Source organism: Mustela nivalis, assembly GCF_964662115.1.
Source record: "Mustela nivalis genome assembly, chromosome: 5".
Taxonomy (NCBI): Eukaryota; Metazoa; Chordata; class Mammalia; order Carnivora; family Mustelidae; genus Mustela; species Mustela nivalis.
Window position 1 is genome coordinate 56,228,170 of NC_139024.1, and position 22,669 is coordinate 56,250,838.

Below are 22,669 nucleotides of genomic sequence, written 5' to 3' on the forward strand. Positions count from 1 at the left end.
ACAAGAGGTAAGAGACTCATCACTGAAGAGGCAGTACCAACTGAAAATAGAAATGGGATCAAAGAAGGTCTTTGTAGAAAATTGATTTGTAGAAAATTGAAATACAATGTATTACTAAGGAAATATAATTATGTTCAAGAAGATCAATGTTGTGGAGAGTGAATACCATGCTTTTCCATAAAATAACACGTTCCATGGACACTTAATTTAATCTAGTGTGACATTTCTTATATTCTTACATTTAATTCATGGGTTCACAAGATAACTCAAGCCTCAGTGAGATTTTTCAGTTTCTTTATCCAATTTTGTTTGTACATTGCTTAAGTCAAGAGGGAAATTGCTATATCTTCATAGAACTTTGTGCTCTGAAGCAAAGGCAATAAAAATCATAAAATAAAGCCTCTTTGTTTTAGAAACTCAAAATATTGTTATAAAATGTGATTAACAAAGTAAATAAAGTATTTTAAAAGAACTAAAATAAGTCAAATTTAATATACATTCAATTGTTTTATTGTCCTGATTAATTAGGCTATAACTATATATGCAGACATAGGACCAAAAGCATCAGTTTCATGAATAAATAGAAATCATCAATAGCCCTGTGGACTCATGCAGATAGACTAGAAAACATGCATTTTGCCACATATTGATCCATTGCAAGTTTCCAAGCATTTATTTTTAAAGTATTAAAATGCAATTGAAGAGAATAAGGAAAACACAATTATTCTGAAAACATAATAAGGTGTATGATTATTATCTGCTTTATACTGTGCTATATCCTATTGTCTAAAATAATGTCTGGTTCATAATAGGGGCTAAAATTTTGTTGAGTAAATGAATGGATACACTCTCCTTGGACACTAAAAATATCATCTTTTTTTAAGCCTTTCTTCAAAAATATCAAAGCAAGGAGTTCATGGATATTTCTAAGTTATTCTTATAATGTTAGAAGAGTAATCACTTTGCAACTATTTGTCAGGTGCAAATAACTAACCTAATTGGCATTAAATAATTTTAGAAATATTTATAGTACAACCTTGTTTCACTGGAAGTATTTGTTCCAAATGTGAAGAAACAATTTTCATTATTGTACTGCATTTGCATCAATAACAAATGAAAACTTAAAAACTTTGTAAGGGTAAAAAGAAGATAACACATAAATGGAAATCACCTTTATCTAATGTTGTGGCTAGTGATTTGAAAATAACTATTGGAACAGATGAGATGTGTAAAACAGGCATATTATCTTAGTCTAATAGAAGGGGAAACTGAGGAACCAAGAATCTGTTCCTTGCCTAAGCTTAGTGAAAAAATCAGGGATAGTAACATATCATACTACATTTATTCCAAATTCATTAGTTCATGAAAACCAACTACATGGACTAAGTGTTACTTATTTTCATTTTTGCTTAGGCTTTAAACTGATGCTTTCCTCTCAGAAAATGCGTGAGTGATAAAGAAAATGAATTTGAATTCCTTTCCTTAGGGCCTTTCATCCAGTTGAGGGCATAAGCATTACAGGTGATTGTTCTATTTGCTTAAAATAGCCATCTTTTATAACAGTTCTAATAACAGCAGTAACCTACTTGCACAGTCCCACAGTCAACTTCTGAACAATTAAGAAGGAAAAGTATCTAAATTTTCATATCCAATAAAAGCCCTCATTAGAAAAGGCTTTTATTACTATAGTTTCACCTACACAAGAAATTAAATTATTATTCCTGTTTAAAAAACAATATATTGCATTCCTGCCTGACAGAACAGAAAATCTACAATGTGGTTTTTATACCGCTAGCATGCCACCAAAATATTGATCTACCTAAAACACAGCCTTTTTCCTTTCAACTGCATGGTTCAAAACCTATAATATATTATAATTACTAATGGAATAATGTCTAAATTCCTCAACTTGGCAACCAAAGCCCACTGACTGAGGAGGGGGTTCATTCAAGCAAACCATGGTAACTATTTGTATCCACTCCTTCCCCTACCTAAAGTGGGCAAAGTTGGAGGTGAGCAGGTGACCAGAGAAAGCTGTCTCAAATGGGCTGGAGGAGTTATCAGAACAGTGAAGGTATGTTTTTTAAAGTTTCCTAGATAACTCTGATATGACTCTTAATTGAAAGCTACTGATGAAATTCTATCCCATTCTCCTACTTATATTTTTCTAATCGAATAAGTCTTGCATTTTTTTATACCTAAGCTTATACCTCTTACTCCGTCAAAAAAAAAAAAAACCCTTTCATTTCTTTTCCATATATTTGTCCTTCTTCAAAAACTTGTTTCAAATTCAACTTATCCATGCAAGCTTCCAGTTCTGAAGGAAATATGAAAAGAAGTGCTTCTTTGGCACTTTCATGTGAGAGAACACTGTAAAAGAATATTACTAATTGTCTTAGATTTGTATTTTACCTAGCTTCATTCACAATTGTTGTTATCAATTTCAAAATAATGATTTATTCCAACTATATAATGATGAATAAAAATATTTTTGAAACAGTGATGAAAGATACCTAATAAATAGTAATGTATTATTTTAATATCATTTATTGTAACAAATAATAATCCTTTGAGTGTGGATTTAATTTTCTGGACATGAACAAGTGGTACCAAAATTCTTAAATAGTAAAAAGTAAACAAATTCCTTGAAGAGAGAGAACTATGTCTTCTCACAATTGACTCTCTGGAACCTTAAAGAGTTGCTATACCTCAACAACTATTTGTTGAATAAATAGATAAGTTTTGATTAAAAAATGAAGGGTGATTCTGAGGAAATTATATTTCTTTGGTCCTAAAAACAATTCTGAAGAGTGGGGCCAAAAATGTTTAAACAACTACAAAATCACTGGCTTTCTGAAGGGAGTAACAATCATTTGGATATAAAAATATAAGCCTATATTTTGTAATCATCATTATTTTTGGTCACATATTGTGTATGGATTTATTGGTGGTTATTTAGGAAATAGTGATTAAAATTTAAAACTATACATTATTAGATTTAAGTTTTATTTTTAAATAGCATGCAAGAGACATATACAACTAAGAAAGACTGGAAGGAAATTACATTAAAATATTAACAGTTATTAGCTACAGAATGTAGCGTAATAGATTATTTCATTTTTTTCTGTATTCTTTCCTAAAATTTCTGCAATAAATATGTGTTAATGTATTAAAATGCTACACTAGGATGGAAAGCAAATTAAAGGGTTACCAAATATCTTCTATAAATGATGGTGGGTTCAAAGAACCAAGTTTATTGGGTTATAGCTGCTATCTGCACTTGCCTCATCTACCATCTAAGATATTCCATTACTCCTTTTATGTAATAAGAACTCTTTTGAATACTGCAGACACCACAGAAAAACAAGATACATCTCTAGCCTTCCAGGAACTTGCGGTGAGAAACACAGCTGGTAAATAACCAGTACAGAATAGTGGGGGCCTGGAAATCCTAAAGTAAAGCACTATGGGACCATGTGAGAAGGGCACCAGTATTCAAAGATCAGGAGAGGCCTCCCAGGGAAAGGAATATTAAAATAAAGATTGAGAAGGATGCCTGGTGGCTTGGTCGGTTAAGTGGTTAAGTGGTTAAGTGTCTGTCTTTGGCTCAGGTGACGAACCAGGGTCCTGGGATCCAGCCCCACATTGCATCAGGCTCCTTGCTCTGTGGGGAGCCTGCCTGTCCCTCTGCCTGCCACTCCCTGCTTGTGTGTGCTCTCTCTCTCTCCCCCTGACAAATAAATTAATAAGAAATTTTTTAAAAATAATATAAAATAAAGATTGAGAGACAACTGGAGTTACCTAGGTGAAGAAAGGAATGAATAGGCAACAAGATAATCCAGGCAGTGAAACAGCAATAGTCCAGAAACAAAGAAGAGTGTGGTGTTTGGGGGAACCATAAATTGTTTGGCAATGCTAATGCGAAGTAATGGAGGATGGGGGTAGAAGTAAGGTGTTCCTTTGATAAAGAAAGATATGATGAAGTACTTCATAAGCCATGTTAAAGAATTTGGTGATGTGGTAGCAAATAGGCCTAATGACATTGAAATTAGTGGAAGAAAGATAAGCTACATCATTATACTTAAGATTCAGAAAAATGACCCTGATAAAATTGAAATTATGAACTTCAACAATGTGAGAAGCAAGGAGAACAGTATAAAAGCTGCTGGACTATAAGGTTTTTAGAGGAAATTAGAGAAGAATATCTTTGTACATTTGAGGAATGAAAAGATATCTTAGAAACAAAATGCAGTGACCATAAATTCAAAAAATTGAGAATTAGACTTCACCAAAATTAAAAACCTCTGTTCCTCAAAATACATAAGTAAGAAAATGAGAATTCAAACTATAGATGGGAAATAGGTGGCAGATATAGAGATAGAGATGTATATAACAAAGGTCTTATAGCTAGACTATGTACATAACTGCACATCTACTTGGAACAGGTATATTCTTTGGGTATGAATAATTCACTAAAGCTCAGAATTTTCATGAAAAGAGTTCCTTTGTAGGTTTAAAAATAAAGTTATTTCCCGATACTTGAATAAATTCATTTAAACCATTCAGATATATTGAACTTATACTAATATATAAGTTCTTCACATGACCAAACCAGTCAATCCAGTTCACCATGGAAGCATTTACAATACACTGTGTGCTGTATCATTAATACAGTTGGCCAGATGGCTTCCCGGGGGAATTCTACCAAACATTTAAAGAAGAACTAATTCCTATTCTCCTGAAACTGTTCCAAAAAATAGAAATGGAAGGAAAACTTCCAAACTCATTTTATGAGGCCAGCATCACCTTGATCCCAAAACCAGACAAGGATCCCACCAAAAAAGAGAGCTATAGACCGATATCCTTGATGAACACAGATGCGAAAATACTCAACAAAATACTAGCCAATAGGATTCAACAGTACATTAAAAAGATTATTCACCACGACCAAGTGGGATTTATTCCAGGGCTGCAAGGTTGGTTCAACATCCGCAAATCAGTCAATGTGATACAACACATCAATAAAAGAAAGAACAAGAACCATATGATACTTTCAATAGATGCTGAAAAAGCATTTGACAAAGTACAGCATCCCTTCCTGATCAAAACTCTTCAAAGTGTAGGGATAGAGGGCACATACCTCAATATCATCAAAACCATCTATGAAAAACCCACCGCAAATATCATTCTCAATGGAGAAAAACTGAAAGCTTTTCCACTAAGGTCAGGAACACGGCAGGGATGTCCATTATCACCACTGCTATTCAACATAGTACTAGAGGTCCTAGCCTCAGCAATCAGACAACAAAAGGAAATTAAAGGCATCCAAATCGGCAAAGAAGAAGTCAAATTATCACTCTTCGCAGATGATATGATACTATATGTGGAAAACCCAAAAGACTCCACTCCAAAACTGCTAGAACTTATACAGGAATTCAGTAAAGTGTCAGGATATAAAATCAATGCACAGAAATCAGTTGCATTTCTCTACACCAACAGCAAGACAGAAGAAAGAGATATTAAGGAGTCAATCCCATTTACAATTGCATCCAAATCCATAAGATACCTAGGAATAAACCTAACCAAAGAGACACAGAATCTATACTCAGAAAACTATAAAGTACTCATGAAAGAAATTGAGGAAGACACAAAGAAATGGAAAAATGTTCCATGCTCCTGGATTGGAAGAATAAATATTGTGAAAATGTCTATGCTACCTAAAGCAATCTACACATTTAATGCAATTCCTATCAAAGTACCATCCATCTTTTTCAAAGAAATGGAACAAATAATGCTAAAATTTATATGGAACCAGAAAAGACCTCGAATAGCCAAAGGGATATTGAAAAAGAAAGCCAACGTTGGTGGCATCACAATTCCGGACTTCAAGCTCTATTACAAAGCTGTCATCATCAAGACAGCATGGTACTGGCACAAAAACAGACACATAGATCAATGGAACAGAATAGAGAGCCCAGAAATAGACCCTCAACTCTATGGTCAGCTCATCTTTGACAAAGCAGGAAAGAATGTCCAATGGAAAAAAGACAGCCTCTTCAATAAATGGTGCTGGGAAAATTGGACAGCCACATGCAGAAAAATGAAATTGGACCATTTCCTTACACCACACACAAAAATAGACTCAAAATGGATGAAGGACCTCAATGTGCGAAAGGAAACCATCAAAATCCTTGAGGAGAACACAGGCAGCAACCTCTTCGACCTCTGCCGCAGCAACATCTTCCTAGGAACAACGCAAAAGGCAAGGGAAGCAAGGGAAAAAATGAACTATTGGGATTTCATCAAGATCAAAAGCTTTTGCACAGCAAAGGAAACAGTTAACAAAATCAAAAGACAACTGACAGAATGGGAGAAGATATTTGCAAATGACATATCAGATAAAGGACTAGTGTCCAGAATCTATAAAGAACTTAGCAAACTCAACACCCAAAGAACAAATAATCCAATCAAGAAATGGGCAGAGGACATGAACAGACATTTCTGCAAAGAAGACATCCAGATGGCCAACAGACACATGAAAAAGTGCTCCATATCACTCGGCATCAGGGAAATACAAATCAAAACCACAATGAGATATCACCTCACACCAGTCAGAATGGCTAAAATCAACAAGTCAGGAAATGACAGATGCTGGCGAGGATGTGGAGAAAGGGGAACCCTCCTACACTGTTGGTGGGAATGCAAGCTGGTGCAGCCACTCTGGAAAACAGCATGGAGGTTCCTCAGAATGTTGAAAATAGAACTGCCCTATGACCCAGCAATTGCACTATTGGGTATTTACCCTAAAGATACAAATGTAGTGATCCAAAGGGGCACATGCACCCGAATGTTTATAGCAGCAATGTCCACAATAGCCAAACTATGGAAAGAACCTAGATGTCCATCCACAGATGAATGGATCAAGAAGATGTGGTATATATACACAATGGAATACTATGCAGCCATCAAAAGAAATGAAATCTTGCCATTTGCGACAACATGGATGGAACTAGAGCGTATCATGCTTAGCGAAATAAGTCAAGCAGAGAAAGACAACTATCATATGATCTCCCTGATATGAGGAAGTGGTGATGCAACATGGAGGCTTAAGTGGGTAGGAGAAGAATAAATGAAACAAGATGGGATTGGGAGGGAGACAAACCATAAGTGACTCTTAATCTCACAAAACAAACTGAGGGTTGCTGGGGGGAGGGGGTTTGGGAGAAGGGGGTGGGATTATGGACATTGGGGAGGGTATGTGCTTTGGTGAGTGCTGTGAAGTGTGTAAACCTGGTGATTCACAGACCTGTACCCCTGGGGATAAAAATATATGTTTATAAAAAATAAAAAGTTAAAAAAAAAAAAGCAAAAAAAAAAAATTTCTAGCTAAATGAAAAAAAAAAAAAATACAGTTGGGACTATCATACTGATTCTGGTAGCTGGCCCCAGCAAACCATACCAATTATTTTTCCTCCTTAAATCTCATTTTTCCTACCCAGTAAGTCATGATATGTCGTGAATTTGTCAATTGCTTAAACGATTAGGAAATTTGTAGAGTCTTGATTTTTCAAGCCCATGGCATAAAAATCTGGTTTCTAAAAGAGTTATGGGAGTTATGAAAGCTAGTTATATAATAATAATGATAATAGCAATACTTTTTGGTAGTGATGGTGATGAAAACAAAGGAGCAGAAAAGAGCCCCCATATAAGCTCTAAGAAATTCCAAGTGGCTGAAGGAGGAAAACCAATAAGAGGCGACAAGCATCCAGAGAAGTATAAGAAAAACTGGGAGGAGAAGATGTTAAAGAAGCTAAGAAAGAAGAGGCCCTCAAGGAGGAATGGGTAATTTGTGCAGGCTGCTGCTGAAACATACAAATTATTTTTAGAACAGAAAAGTACCCCCTGAATTTAGCAACATGGAGGAAACTGGTAGCCCTAGCAAGAGCAATTTGGTCAAGTTGCTAAGAGTAGAAAACAGACTTGAAGTGATAAGTATAGTTAATTAGATATAGAATAACCCAAGAGAATTTACAGACACATTTTTTAAGAATTGAGAGAGTTCTGCAAATATGGTATACCAAAACCAACTTCTTTCCTACATACTGATAAAAGAAAATTATCTAATTAAAAATATTCTTTAGGGGCACCTGGATGGTTTGGTCAGTTGAACATCTGACTCTTGATTTCTGCTCATGCCATGATCTCAAGGTGGTGAGATTCAACCCTGCACTGGACTCTGCACTTGGTGGGCAGTCTGCTTATACCTTTCCCTTCCCCACTTGCATTCTCTCTCTCTCTCTCTCTCTCTCTCTCCCTCCCTCCCTCTCAAATAAAGAAGTAAAAATTTTTAAAACTATATTCTTTAGATCTGGTAAAGAAGGTAAATTGTACACATTTATTTACTTTTGTTCCCTCAATAAACCTCATTAAAATGAAAATAAGAAGATTTTTAAGTCATAAATCTATAAGGTAATGAGAATAGGAAATGAGAAAATGTGGTGGAGAGGGGTAGGGAAGTAAGCTTAAAAAGCAACTGATTGAAAAGATTCAAGCAAGTTAAATTTTAAATTGGCAGTAAGAAAAGCCATAGGCAATCTGCAGTTATACCACAGAACCCATATCTAGAAATTGGAGGCACCAGCTACCTCTACAAGTAGAAATGAGGGTGAGGCTAAAAAATAAGAACTGATTAAAATTTAAGATGCAGAAAGAGCCTCAGACCACCTCACTTATTCTACATAGCTAGTTAATTGCCCCTCCTCCCTCATTTTACAGAGGAGAGCAGAAGGGAAATAGATTGGAATGATGAGACCCACTCCCCTGCGCTCCACCCCTACTCATCTGTCTGAAAATTGGCATCCAGCTTTATGTCTTCCATGTAAGAAATTGGAGGATAATCTTATGAGTGATGGGTCCAAAAGGAATGACAGAAGTATTCTTATGTTAAAGCTACCTAAGAGAAAAGCCAAGCCAAAGTACCCTGCAATACATAGATGAACACAAAGGCTTTTGATTAGCTTTTAAGTACAGGGAAACAAAGTAATTTGCCCACATCATGCAGCTAATTAATAAGTGTCGCAGCTAGGTTTCAACTTAAGTTAAGGCTCTCTGGTTCTTTAGTCTATGCTCTTAACTGCTGTATTCTGCTGCTCTCAAAAGGTTAAGGATGGAAGAAGCTTATTGATCATGGTTTCAAAATTCTAAAATGTGTATTAGAAGGGTTTGAGGAGGTCAGGGTGGAATTTGGGCCTCAAATGTCATAGAATATTCACATTTTTAATTGTGACTGGCAACACAGTACTGGAAGTCCTAGCCTCGGCAATCAGACAATAAAAAGAAATAAAAGGCATCTGAATCAGCAAAGAAATTAAACTCTCACTCTTTGCAGATGACATGATATTCTATGTAGAAAACCTAAAAGTCTCTACCCCAAAATTGCTAGAACTTATACAGGAATTCAGTAAAGTCACAGGATATAAAATCAATGCACAGAAATCAGTTGTGTTTCTATACACTAACACTGAGATGGAAGAAAGAGAAATTAAAGAATCAATCCCGTTTACAATTGTACCCAAAATCATAAAACACCTAGGAATAAACCTAAGAATGGAGGGAATGGATCTGTACTCTGAAAAATGAAACTGAGGAAGACACAGAGAAATGGAAAAATGTCCCATCCTCATGGATTGAAAGAACAAATATTGTTAAAATGTCTGTGCTACCTAGAGCAATCTATATATTCAGTGCAATCCCAATGAAAATACCATCAACTTTTTTCAGAGTTGGAACAATCCTAAAATGCGTCTGGAACCAGAAAAGACCCCAAACAGCCAAAGGAATGTTTAAAAAGAAAACCAAAGCTGGTGGCATCACAATTCCAGACCTCAAGCTCTATTACAAAGCTGTAATCATCAAGACAGTATGGTACTGACATAAAAACAAACACAGATCAATGGAACAGAATAGAGAACCCAGAAATGAACAGTAAACTCTATGATCAACTAATCTTCAACAAAGCAAGAAAAAATATTGAATGGAAAAAAGACAGTCTCTTCAAAAAATGGTGTTGGGAAAATTGGACAGCCAAATACAGAAGAATAAAACTGGACAATTTCCTTACACCACACACAAAAATATACTCAAAGTGGATGAAAGACCTTAATGTGAGATAGGAATCCATTAAAATCCTATAGCAGAACACAGGCAACAACCTCTGTGACCTCATCCACAGCAACTTCCTGCTAGATGTGTCTCCAAAAGCAAGGGAAACAAAGGCCAAAATGAACTATTGGGATTTCATCAAGATAAAAAAAACCTTTGCATAGCAAAGGAAACAGTCAGTAAAACCAAATGACAACCAACAGAAAAGATATTTGCAAATGTCTCAGATAAAGGATTAGTAACCAAAATGTATAAAGAACTTAACAAACTCAACACCCAAAGAACAAATAATCCAATCAAGGAATGGGCAGAAGACATGAACAGACATTTCTCCAAAGAAACAACCAAATGGTCAACAGACACATGAAAAAAATATTCAAAATCACTCAATATCAGGAAATACAAATCAAAACCACAATGAGATACCACCCCACATCATTCTGACTGGCTAAAATTAACCACTCAGGAAACCACAGATGTTGATAAGGATGTGGAGAAAGGGGAAACCTCTTACACTATTGGTGGGAATGCAAGCTGGTGTAGCCACTCTGGAAAACAGTATGGATGTTCCCCAAAAGGTTGAAAATAGAAATACCTTAGGACTCAGTAATTGCACTATTGGGTATTTACCCCAAAGTTACAAATGCAGTGATCCAAAGGGACACGTGCACTTGAATGTTTATAGCAGTAATGTCTACAATAGTCAAACTATGGAAAGAAAGATGTCCATAGACAGCTGAATGGATAAAGAAGATGTGTGTATATATATATACAATGAAATAATATTCAGTCATCAAAAAACCTCGAAATCTTGCTATTCGCAACAACATGGATGGAACTAGAGGGTATTATGCTAAGGGAAATAAGTCAATCAGAGAAAGACAATTATCATATGATCTCACTGACCTGTGGAATTTAAGAAACAAAACAGAAGATCATAGGATAAGAGAGGAAAAAATAAAACAAGACAAAATCAGAGAGGAAGACAAACTAGCAGAGACTCTTAAGCATAGGAAACAAACTGAGAGTTGCAGAGGAGTGAGGGGGATGGGGTAATTGGGTGAAGGACATTAGGAGAATACATGATGTAATGAGCACTGAGTATTATATAAGACTGATAAATCACTGCCCTCTACCTCTGAAACCAATAATACATTATATATTAATTTAACTTAAATAAAAATAAATACATTTTTTAAAAAATAGTACATGCATGTAACCAAAAAACAAAACAAAACAAAATTTTGACTGGGATTAGGTTAAATTCTAAAGTGAACTTACCTTGAAAGAAAAAAATCAATTGACATTCCCACAAAGAAATAAGAAAATATAAATGCCAATATAGTTAATGATTAACAAATAAGTAATCATCTCAATTAATTAAGCAAATAAATAATTTAAGCATTGTAGAAGAGTGAGATAAAATGAACTTGGCATTGACTGCCATGTCAAAAATGACTTTACCACTCCCAATTCAATATGAGATATCTTAGGACCTGTACAGGGAGATTTGTGATATATGTACTACATGTGAAAAATCTAAATAGGCTTAATAATTTATTCCCAATCTGGGGATTGGATTTCATAAGGTATTTTCTACTTCAAAGAACCATGAAGTTCTTTCGGTTACTAAAGAGCTCAATCTTCCATGAGACTTTAAGAGCTACAACACTGTATTTCTAGGATAAATTACTTGAAATCTCTGGAGCCTGACTCACAGGCTATAGTTAATATTCACTTATCGATACTCACGTATCTCTCCACCGTCCTCATGAATGCTATTCTTATTCTTGCCTCTTGATCTTGTGCTTGTCTTCTCCCTGCCATGCCAGAAGGCCCAGCTCTTGTTTCATCTCCTGTTGGGAGGCTTTCACAAAACACTGCTCTGCACTGATTGCTGCCTTTTCTTGTGTCTTTTAGATTGTGTCACTGAGATTTACCACAAGAAAGGATCTGTATCATACATGTCTTACATGATCAAGAAAAAAAGACTACATGATTCTTGAGTATAAGTATCAATTAAATTGTATTCTTGTAACCTATGGTACAGATCCATGCACATATGAGATTCTCAATAAAAACATGTTGTATTGAAAAATAGTTAGAAAACTATGAGAACAGCATGGAAGAAAAGACCTAAATGTGGAATGTAAGAGATTTCTAAGTTTTCCACCAGCTTCAGTGAGTGGAGTGGTTTTTAACTGCTCCCCAAATCAAAGAGCTTTTATTATAAAGATTCCAAATTCCTTTTCTTTTTTTTTAATTTTTCTTTATTTATTTTATTTATTTTTTAACTTCTTTTCAGTGTTCCAGAATTCATTGTTTATGCACCACACCCAGTGCTCAATCTAATACATGCCCTCCATGACACCAACCACCGGGCTCACCCAACCTCCCACCCCCACCCCTCCAAAACCCTCAGTAAGTTCCTAATTCCTTTAAAACAAAACAAAACACTTGGCTTCACTATGAATTTGGGTTCTCTTCTGACTCAAATCCAGCTAATGCTTTCACTTTTAGCCTTGATTCTATGACTATACTGACAACTCTATTTTCTTATCTCTGTGGGGATAATTACCTTGTAATAATTACCTTGTAAGTGATCTGATGAGTCAAAGTTCTAATAGCATTGTGAAAAAGGGCCTATATAAAGGTGCATCTTCAATGATGCAAATAATGTACAAATAATATGTTTGGTTGGCTTTTAACTTGCTTTCCTAACATGTGGATACACAAGTGCATATATCATTAACTGACTGATGTCTTAGCATTTTACCACAACAAAAATACTGAAAATAGATAATAGAAGGAAAAATATATAATTTGAATTATACATAAAAAGAAAATCCATTTCAGATTTGATTATAAACAATAAACTAGTTATGCATATTATAGTTGTTTCTCATTTATATAATAAATTTCATGTATTTTATATGCATCTATTTTAAAGTTCCAATATATACATCTTATATGATCAATAATTACTATCATAAAATATTTTTTGAAAAAATTTAGTTTTGAAGCTAGATTCATTATCAAAGCACAAAAATTCAACTCTTAAAGCAACATTTATATACTATGAAAGTATCAACAGAAAATCTTTTGCATATCCCTATCACATTATTTCCAATTTTGTTCCACAAATAAAAGAAGGGAGGTAAACCTTTGAAGTACTTTTAAAAATCCTCAGTGTTACTAGTGTAGTAGTTTGCCTTGAAAAATCTAAAGATACGATTCTCCAGATTCTATTACAGAAACAGTGACATGAAAGAAATCACCCAAAAGAAACCATGCATCTTAAAATTTTAGAACTAGGAAAGCCTTAATCCCACTCTCATGAAATAGCATTCTTTTGATTTGATAGTACATCAAAGAGCAAGCCAAGGGCCAAAGTGACATTTGACCAAGGTTTTATGTGTCAAACCAAATGTAAAATGTTAATAATATGACCTCAAGAAATGTTTGCTATGTCTCTTAATATTCTACTATGATTCAGTCATTCAATAAACACTGAGTACTACTATAGGCCAGATAACATGTTAAGAATGAAGGGCAAGTACATAGCTGATAGAGGAGATAAATATTTAAACTCATAAATTGAAGTGTAACATGGTACATGTTATAATACAAGAGAGAAATGAGAAAATAATTTTTTCCAGGTCAAGGGCAACACTGTGACCCCACAGAAAGTGATCCAGGTCTTTGAAGGATGAGCATGCTGCCTTAACAAATAACTTCAAACTTTGGCTGAAAATGACAGAAATTTGTCTTCTCGTAGTTTTAGAGGCCAGAAGTCTGAAATCCTGGTGTTGGTAGGCTCCATTCCTTCAAGAGGCTTTGCGGGAGACCGCATTCTATGCCACAGTCCTAGTTTCTGATGGCTGCCAGCTTGTAGATGTAATCACTCCAACTCTTCATATCACCTTCTCTTCTGGGTGTCTTCCCCTTCTCTCTTCCTTTAAAGAAACTTGTCGTTGGATGAGGGCCTATGCTAATCCAGATCTTAACCTCAAGATCTTCCTCCTGATGATTTTTTTTTCCCAAATAAGAGCACCTTAATGGATTCCAGATGAGCATATTTCCTTGGGAGTCATTATTCAACCCATTTGAGAAGCAGTCAAATTTTCACAAATGAAAAAAGTTTGAAAGACTGTCCCAAGAAATAATGGAATATGACAATGAATAAACATCATGAAAGAGCATGCCATCTAAGGGAAAGAGTAAGGAGTGTAAAATAATTAGGATGAACATTGAGAAGGGATGGAGATAAGGTTTAAACAGCAACTTGAAATCGATTGATAAGCACCTTGTAAGCCAAACTAAGATTTTGGACAAATCAAAACAATTTTGGATGAGATTTTTATAACAACAGCTTGGGGGTTAGAAGAGATACAAAACTAGAGGCTGAGGTACTTTAAAACAGGGTTAGCAGGCAAGTTTTTGTTGTAAAGAGACACTGGAAGTATTTTAGGCTGCAGAAATGTCTCTGCCCCAACTACTCAACTGTACTGTTATATAATGAAAACAAAGACAACAGTTAAATGAATGAGTATGGATATGTTCCAATAAATATGTAAGGGCACAGAATTTTGAATTTCATATTATTTTCACAGGCCATGAAATAGCATTCTTTTGATTTTTTAAAACATTTAAAAATATAAAACCATTCGTAGAAATGATGTCAGCAAAAATAGTGGAATAAGTAACTCCAAGGTTTAGCCCTCCATAGAAACATAAAGAAAAAGCAAAAATTGTCAAAATCAATCTTGTCAGAACTCTGAAAATTAATCAAAGGTTTATAGCAATCTACTAAACACTGAATCAAAAAAAAAGGGAACTTTAGAATGGTAGGAAAGCTCTATGGCATTTACACTTGCTCTTGCCCTGTTCCCTTCCCCAGCTTGACAGTGATACTGAAGATAGCCTATATTCCCACTATGGAAATTTGGTCCCTGGTTTGTGAAAGAATAGAGAAGACCTAATTCTCAAAGAATTATGTTTGTCTGTTTTAACCTATCTGGGGTCTCATGGAAGAGGTGATGCAAGGTGCTTGACTTTGTTTCACTTAACTCAGAACTCTCTAGAGTGAAAAAGCATCTGCTCAGAGGACTGAAAAACACTATTCAGAGGTTAAGACAAGTGTAAGACGAATGAGCAGCCCACTGCCACCAAAAGCCAGAGGTTAGAGTTGAGGTTAACAATACATGTACTGAAAGCCTGGCAGGAAGAGCAAAGGTATTTCTTTAAAAAAAAAAAAAGTGGGGGATTCTTTGAAAAACATCCCTGCAAATAGGGTAATCTAGACAGTTGCATGCACGACCAGGACAGGACCCATGCTTAGAGTTAAACCTAAGAAGTCTAGGTTTTCACCTCTGGCTGATCTTTAGGATTAGCACAAGCAGGAAGAAAATTCTAAGGCTAAGTTATAAACAACCTTGCTGACTTGAAAGAGTGCCTCCTAACAGAAAACAAACCTGCAAGGACCTCAAGATTTACTTTGTTGTTTGCCTCTCCTCTCTTCTTTTCTTTTTTCCTTCCCTTTCCTTTTCTTTTTTCTTTCTTCCTTCCTTTCTTCCTTTATCTCTCTTTCTTTTTTTTGTTACTCTTTCTTTCTTTTAGTTTTTCCTTCTTCCGTCCTTTCTTCCTTTCTTTTTTGTTTTGTTCGTTTTTGTCAACACTGTAGCTAAATGCATGTTAAACAGTTCAGAGATTCCAAAGAGACAAGAATACAGATGCTACAAAAATAGTGTAGAAAATTCATTAAACAAATGAACAATTACAACCTACAGCAAATTATAAAAGTAAACTTTAAGGAGGGGGAAGTATTTGGTTCCCAGAGGTATCACATTATAATATTTTAAATATCCAATTTGCAACAAAAATTAAAAAGTATGAAAAAAAAAGTGTGATGTAATCACAAGGAGAATTAACTGATCATGTCCCAGGGAAGTATAGACTTTGGGCTTACAAAGCAAAACTTCAAGTCAACTAGTCTTAAAAATGTTTAAAGAACTAAGGGACAGTTGAAAAAAGATAAAAGAAACCTTAACAATGTCTCAACAAATACAGAATATTAATGGAGATAGAAATTTTATAAAAAGGAACCAAAGAAATTCTAGAGCTAAAAAGTACAATAACAGGGGAGCCTGGGTGGTTCAGTTAGTTAAGCATCTGTCTTCAGCTCAGGTTATGATCCCAGGGTCCTGGGATCATGCCTCACATCAGGTTCCCTGCTCAGTGGGGAGTCTGCTTCTCCCTCTCCCTCTCCCTCTGCTTCCCCTCCTTCCCTACCACCCCAGCTTATGCTGTTACTCTCACCCACTCTCTCTTCTTTCTCTCTCTAATAAATAAATATTTTTTTAAATTACAAAAACAAAAATTCACAAGAAGTTTCATAACAGATTTGAGCAAGCAGAAAAAAGAATCAGCAAACCTGAAATTAGGTCATGATTGTCAGACTGAGATAGGGCAGAAATGATTCAGCCTGAGGGTCATAGAAGAAAGGAAAGGAAAGGAAAGGGAAAGGAAGGAAATTAACAGAGCCTTAGAGATCTGTGGAACACCACCAAGACTCCATCAAGTCTACAGTCATATGGAACAACAGGAGTCCCAGAAGGGGTCAGACAGAGAAAGGGACAGAGAAAACTTTTGAAGAAACAATGATCAAAATTGCCCTAAAGTTGGTAAAAGACACAAATCTATACATATCCAAGTTGAATAATTTCCAAGAAAGATAAACACAAAAAAAGATTCACACTGAGACACATCAAGTATGAGATGCTATTCGGAACTGAAGGATGGCAAATATATGGGGCTATAGCTAAATCTGATCACTAATATCCAGAACTGGTCTTAAAATTCTTTGAGGTCAATCACTATGTCTGATTACATCCTTAGTCTTTAGCAAAATGTCTGGAAAGAACTGGGAAAGTAGAGTATAAGTGAAGGTGAAATCCCACTGATATAAGTATAGAGGAATTTAAAGACATAACGGGAATTCAGCCTAGGGTAAAATTTTTGAAATCCGAATCACCAATCCACATGTTTTTCTCCATTATTGGCCAACAATTTAAGTTAAGGTGATGAAAAAGAAGATAGTTGGAGAGGCAGATGGAGCAACATGAGGAATGTTAAAATGTCCAGGAATTACAGCATAGGAGGTATAGTCAATAATACTGTAACAATGTTGTATGGTGACTGCACTTATCATGGTAAGCACTGAGTTATATATTGAATTGTCAAATCACTATGCTGTATGCCAGAAACTGAAATAACATTATATGTCAAGTATATTTCAAAAATTAATTAATTTCTAGTGTCTATCTGCAAAAGAAGAATAAGATCAATCAATACCAATCAATCAATAAGATCAACTGAGCAACTTTTTTAAAAAGTGCAGGAGTAACTTTATTTGGTACCTGGGGCCACCCAGGATGATTTAGAATGATATGAAAGATTAGAGACTAGAATTTAGTTTCAAATCCTTAATAAGGATGAAATGATTAAGCACATATAACTATTTATTATAATTATTTCTACAGTTTAAAGCTTCAAGGGGGGGAGAACTTGTCAGGAAATCAACTCTGTTAAAAGAAAATTGTAATGTGGAAATAAAGCATTACAGAGCTGAAAAATAAGATTAGCTTGGAAGAAAAAGAAGACATATACTTGGGGATTAAACCAACTTAAGCATTGATAAGACTGGGTAGGGTTATCTGTACTATCTACCACTTCCCAGAAAGTTTATACCTAAATCATCATGATTGTTTTGTCTGTTTTTCATTTGTTTGTTTTTTAGGAGTTCCAAATCAGAAGTTTCACAACATGCTACTAGGCTGCTCTAAGGTATGGAACAAAAAGACAGTGAATATCTCTAAGGTACAAAGGAGTTGCAGTTGGCTTTTTCTCTTATCCATGTAATTTTGTTCTGCTTTGTTTTTGCCAATTACAGATTTCAACATAGAAACAGTCTACTAAAGAAAACAGCTTGGGGATATACGTTGTTCTTAATAACTAGTTACTAAGTATTTTCAGATCTTAATTTTGGGTCAGGTCTTTATCGTAATTATTGATTTCACTTTGAAGCTTAAAAATAAAAGTGTTACTATACACTCACATAGTCATCCTGTATCTAAATTATTAAAAATTGTATCATCCATGTTTTAAAGCATACTGATAACCTTGCTGAATGTCTGTTTCAATAGGAAGTGTTCAAAATTTGTCTCAGACATAATAAAGTATAATATCAGAAACTCCAGGAATCAGTCCAATAAATAACTAAGGAATATATTCATCCATTCATTTATTCATTCAGCAAATATTTGTTAAATGCATGCATGCACATGCACACACACACTCATACCTTCATACACACTTACATATATATTCCAAACTCTTCTGCAGGGATCAATAACTATCAAAACACATGTTTTTAGTTCTAATATGTTGATATTGAAGAACCAGAAACAGTAAACAGGTGGGTATTTAAGGGAATAAAATCCAGTTGATCTTCATTCCTTTCAAAATTACATGTTATAGTAACAACATACATCATTCCTCTTCAAAAGGAGGAACTAAAATGGAAAAACTGGCTTATGAGATTTCATTAAACTCAGATAACCCTTACATTCAAATACAGGGTTAGGTGCCATGAGAAGAATCCCAAGGGTACCTTGTAAAGACTAGTGTAATGTTTATCATAGGTGAGACACTTATTTTTGTAATCAGAATGGCTACTGTTACTTTATTTCATCCAAATTTTCATTTTTTATACAACCTCAGGAAATTTGTCGTTGGCTCTTCAGCAAGGATGATGTTAAGGATATTGTTGCCATAGTACACAGTGTTCTTTTGAGACACTCAGGAGACATCTCTTTGTGGTTTCAGTATTAGTGATGACCATATTTTCAAGAAACTATTTAATTTTTATATTATATCTCCTTGAATCACTATAGAAATACACTTCTGCTTTGTACTGGCTTCTAGAAAACAAAGTTAAATCTGTGACTGACTCATAGCATATGCTCCATAAGAATAATGCTTACTTTGTGAGTAATGTCTAGCGTATTTAGATAGACATGGTCTAAATACTAACTACATCAATTTCTACTAACTACATCTACATCAGTTCTCCCCAGTTAAATTCACCGGTGCCTTGTTTTACTATTGACCTTTACTTGATTTAAATAATTTGCTATCCTTTCACATAAGTTTTCTATTTTCTATTTTGAGGTCATAGTTAAAAATATATTAATTCATATGTATATACTTACATAAAGACACACACACACACACATACACACTACAGTGCAGACATGACAACTATGTACTTGACAGTCAAAAACCTATCTATGAGACTGGTGTATTTTGTTACAAACATGACATAGTTGTTTTGTTTTTTTGCAAAATACTATACCAAATCTCTCCTATTGGGCTTCCTTTACCTTCTGAGGAAATACTCCCTCACCATCATATCTAGATAATATAATTTTTTAGCTATGTTAGTTATTAGAACAATCCATTTCAATTTTGTAGACTTAGTCCTCTTCATTTTAAAAATTTTATTACATATCTGATTTGAAGACCTTCTTACACACCAACCTAATCCAAGTTAGGTCTGTGACTCTAGGGGCTTAGATTGGAGAAGGGATATCTGCTTTTCACATTCCTCTCTCCTTTCATTTCTCTGGACTTCTCTCTGTGCTGATTCTTCCATACTTGAGTATCCATGAACCAGGTGAGGAATGGAGCCAAATAGAATAGGGTTGCTGCTTAGGATTTGAATCTAAGATGTGTGTCCCAATTCTACTTTACCTGGGGTTATTGAAAGCCTGTATGGTCACTGATAATGTGGTTTTGGGAGGCCTGTTTTGCTACTGTTTCTTAGGTGTGTGGCTTGCACAGAAAACTGAGGAAGAGGGAGAGGTGAGAAGAGGTTATCTGTATTTTCTTTGGTGTCTAGCTGAAGTACCCCAAAAAGAGTACCATTAACCTCTAATAACTATGTTCACATAACTCTTCGGATGCACTGGGCACAGGAGTCAATAAAACCATCCTACATAATAAGAACTATTACAACACAAATGACTCCAAAGACAGATGCCATTTAAGTTGTTATCAGTCAACAAATGTGTTACACCTTTGTATGCAAGAGTTATCAAAGAAACATAGAAAGACACAGCTGGAAAGGGCCTTCTCAGAGGCTATAGTTTAAAAATAAGTAACCTGAGGGGTACATGGGTGACTCGGTTGGTTAAGTGTCCAACTCTTGGTTTCAGCTCACATCATGATCTCAGGGTCTTGGGATCTGGCTCCACACTCAGAATCCTTTTGGGATTCTTTCACCTCCTTCTCCTTCTTTCTCTGCTCCTCCCCTCACTCACTGTCTTCTTTCTTTCTCAAATCAATCAATCAATCTTTAAAAAAAAAAACAAAACGAAGTAACCTGAGGGACAAGGAAAATAAGTGACTTGTATAGGTTCATAAAACCTTTTGGAATGAGACATGAGATTGTAATCCAAGTTTCCTTGATCCTAGTTCAGTGGTTGTTTGGGGTAGATTTGCTGGAGGAACAGAATGAGTGGTGCAGAATGAATACCTATTTGAGAAGACAATGGCACTGAAGGCAGGAATGGACACCAGACACAAGAAAATAATCATTATAAGTTGCATACCTTGAGCATACACAATGCATATATGTCAGTTATACCTCAATGAATCAGTTAAAAATAATCATAAAAGAATAAATAAAAATTCCTCCACTGACCCTCCATCTCTTAGTATCTCTCTCTCTCCACTTAAAACCAACTCTTACGGGCGCCTGGGTGGCTCAGTGGGTTAAGCCTCTGCCTCTGGCTCAGGTCATGATCTCAGGGTCCTGGGATTGACCCCTGAATTGGGCATCTCTGCATCTCTGCTTGATAGGGAGCCTGCTTCCCTTCCTCTCTGCCTGCCTGCCTCTCTGCCTACTTGTGGTCTCTGTCTGTTAAATAAATAAAATCTTTAAAAAAAAAAAAAAGGAAAAAAAAACCTCCTAAAAGTAAACTCTATACTGAATGACCATTTCTGTTCACTTTATTCACTCTTGAGCCCACTCTAAGCAAGTTCCCTTTTCACCACTACTTAAACTCCTCAATGACCCCTTAAAAGATCCGCACAATCTTTTTAGTTCTCTGCATACTTAAGCCCTCTCCAGTGTTTCAGTGCTGCTAACTCTTCCCCCAACAGGAAAACTCTGTCTTCACTTGGTTTCTGTCACTTTATGCTTTCTGGTTACCCATCTGACCAGGCAGCTCACAAATTCTCCATCCCCTTTGCAGCTCTTCATGCTACATTTCTCTTTAAACCACGATTCTAATCTTGTTTTTGTCTCTTCCTGCCTTTTTTTTTTTTTTTAAGCTGTCTTGGAGTGATTCTATCCTTTCCCTTGATTTCTTCTGCCGCCTCTGTGCTCATTTCTGTTTCTAGGCCAGACTTCTGCTCTAACCCCATTCCAATGTAGTCATTCATTTAATCATTCAACTCACTTAAATCATGTTCCTTATAGGCATATCTACCCACAGGCATCTGAAACTCAAAAAACTGAAACTGACATCATCTTTCTATCCAAACTGTACCTGCGGATGTGCTCTTTATCTTTATAAGGGACACTACTCAACTCATAGATGCTCCCCTCCTCTCCATTCCTCCTCATCCTGCCTTAGTCCAAGGCCTGACCATATCTGAGCTTACCAGCTGCAGTGCTATTGTAATGGTCTCTCTACCTCAAGTCTCTCATCCATTCCATTCTCAAAAGCATAACTAAAATCGCCTAATACATAAATCTAACCATATCACTTCCCCATCTGAAATCATTATATGCCCCCATGTTGACAATGGAATAAATTCCATATGCTTTATCCAGGTAATAAAATGTTCTCAAAGGAACAGTTTCTAAAGGAAAATCCTCCCCTGTTTTACTTATCTTCTTGCTCTTCCCTCACCACTTCTTCACTTTCATTTTTCACTCCATCTATGTCCAACAGAATGCAATTTCATCGGATAACCCAATCTGCTTTATATTTCTAGGACTTCATATTTAAGGAGCTCTTTTTACTTGAGGATATCTTATCTCCTTGTCTACCTGGAACATATTCATTAATTCTTCAACACTAAATTATCCTTTCCTCTATGAAGCAATTTCTAATCATCCCAACAAATAGAGTTTGTCATTCACGCATCTGTGCCCTCACACTAATCTGCACTCTATCATAGCATATAAAAAAGTTCATCACACTATATTTAACATATGTCTATCTTTTCTTACTAGACAGTGAGAAAATTGGCAAGGATTCTACTTCATTTATTTTTATATTCCCAAAATTTTGTAGTGTTTGAAACACAGTTTTGTAACACTTTCACTAAGCAGAATTGATCATATAGAAAGTGGTTTAAAAAAAAAAAAAAGGATTGCTCCATATGTGGTATCATTACCCAAAGAAATAAATATTGAATTATATGCTTTCAAGAA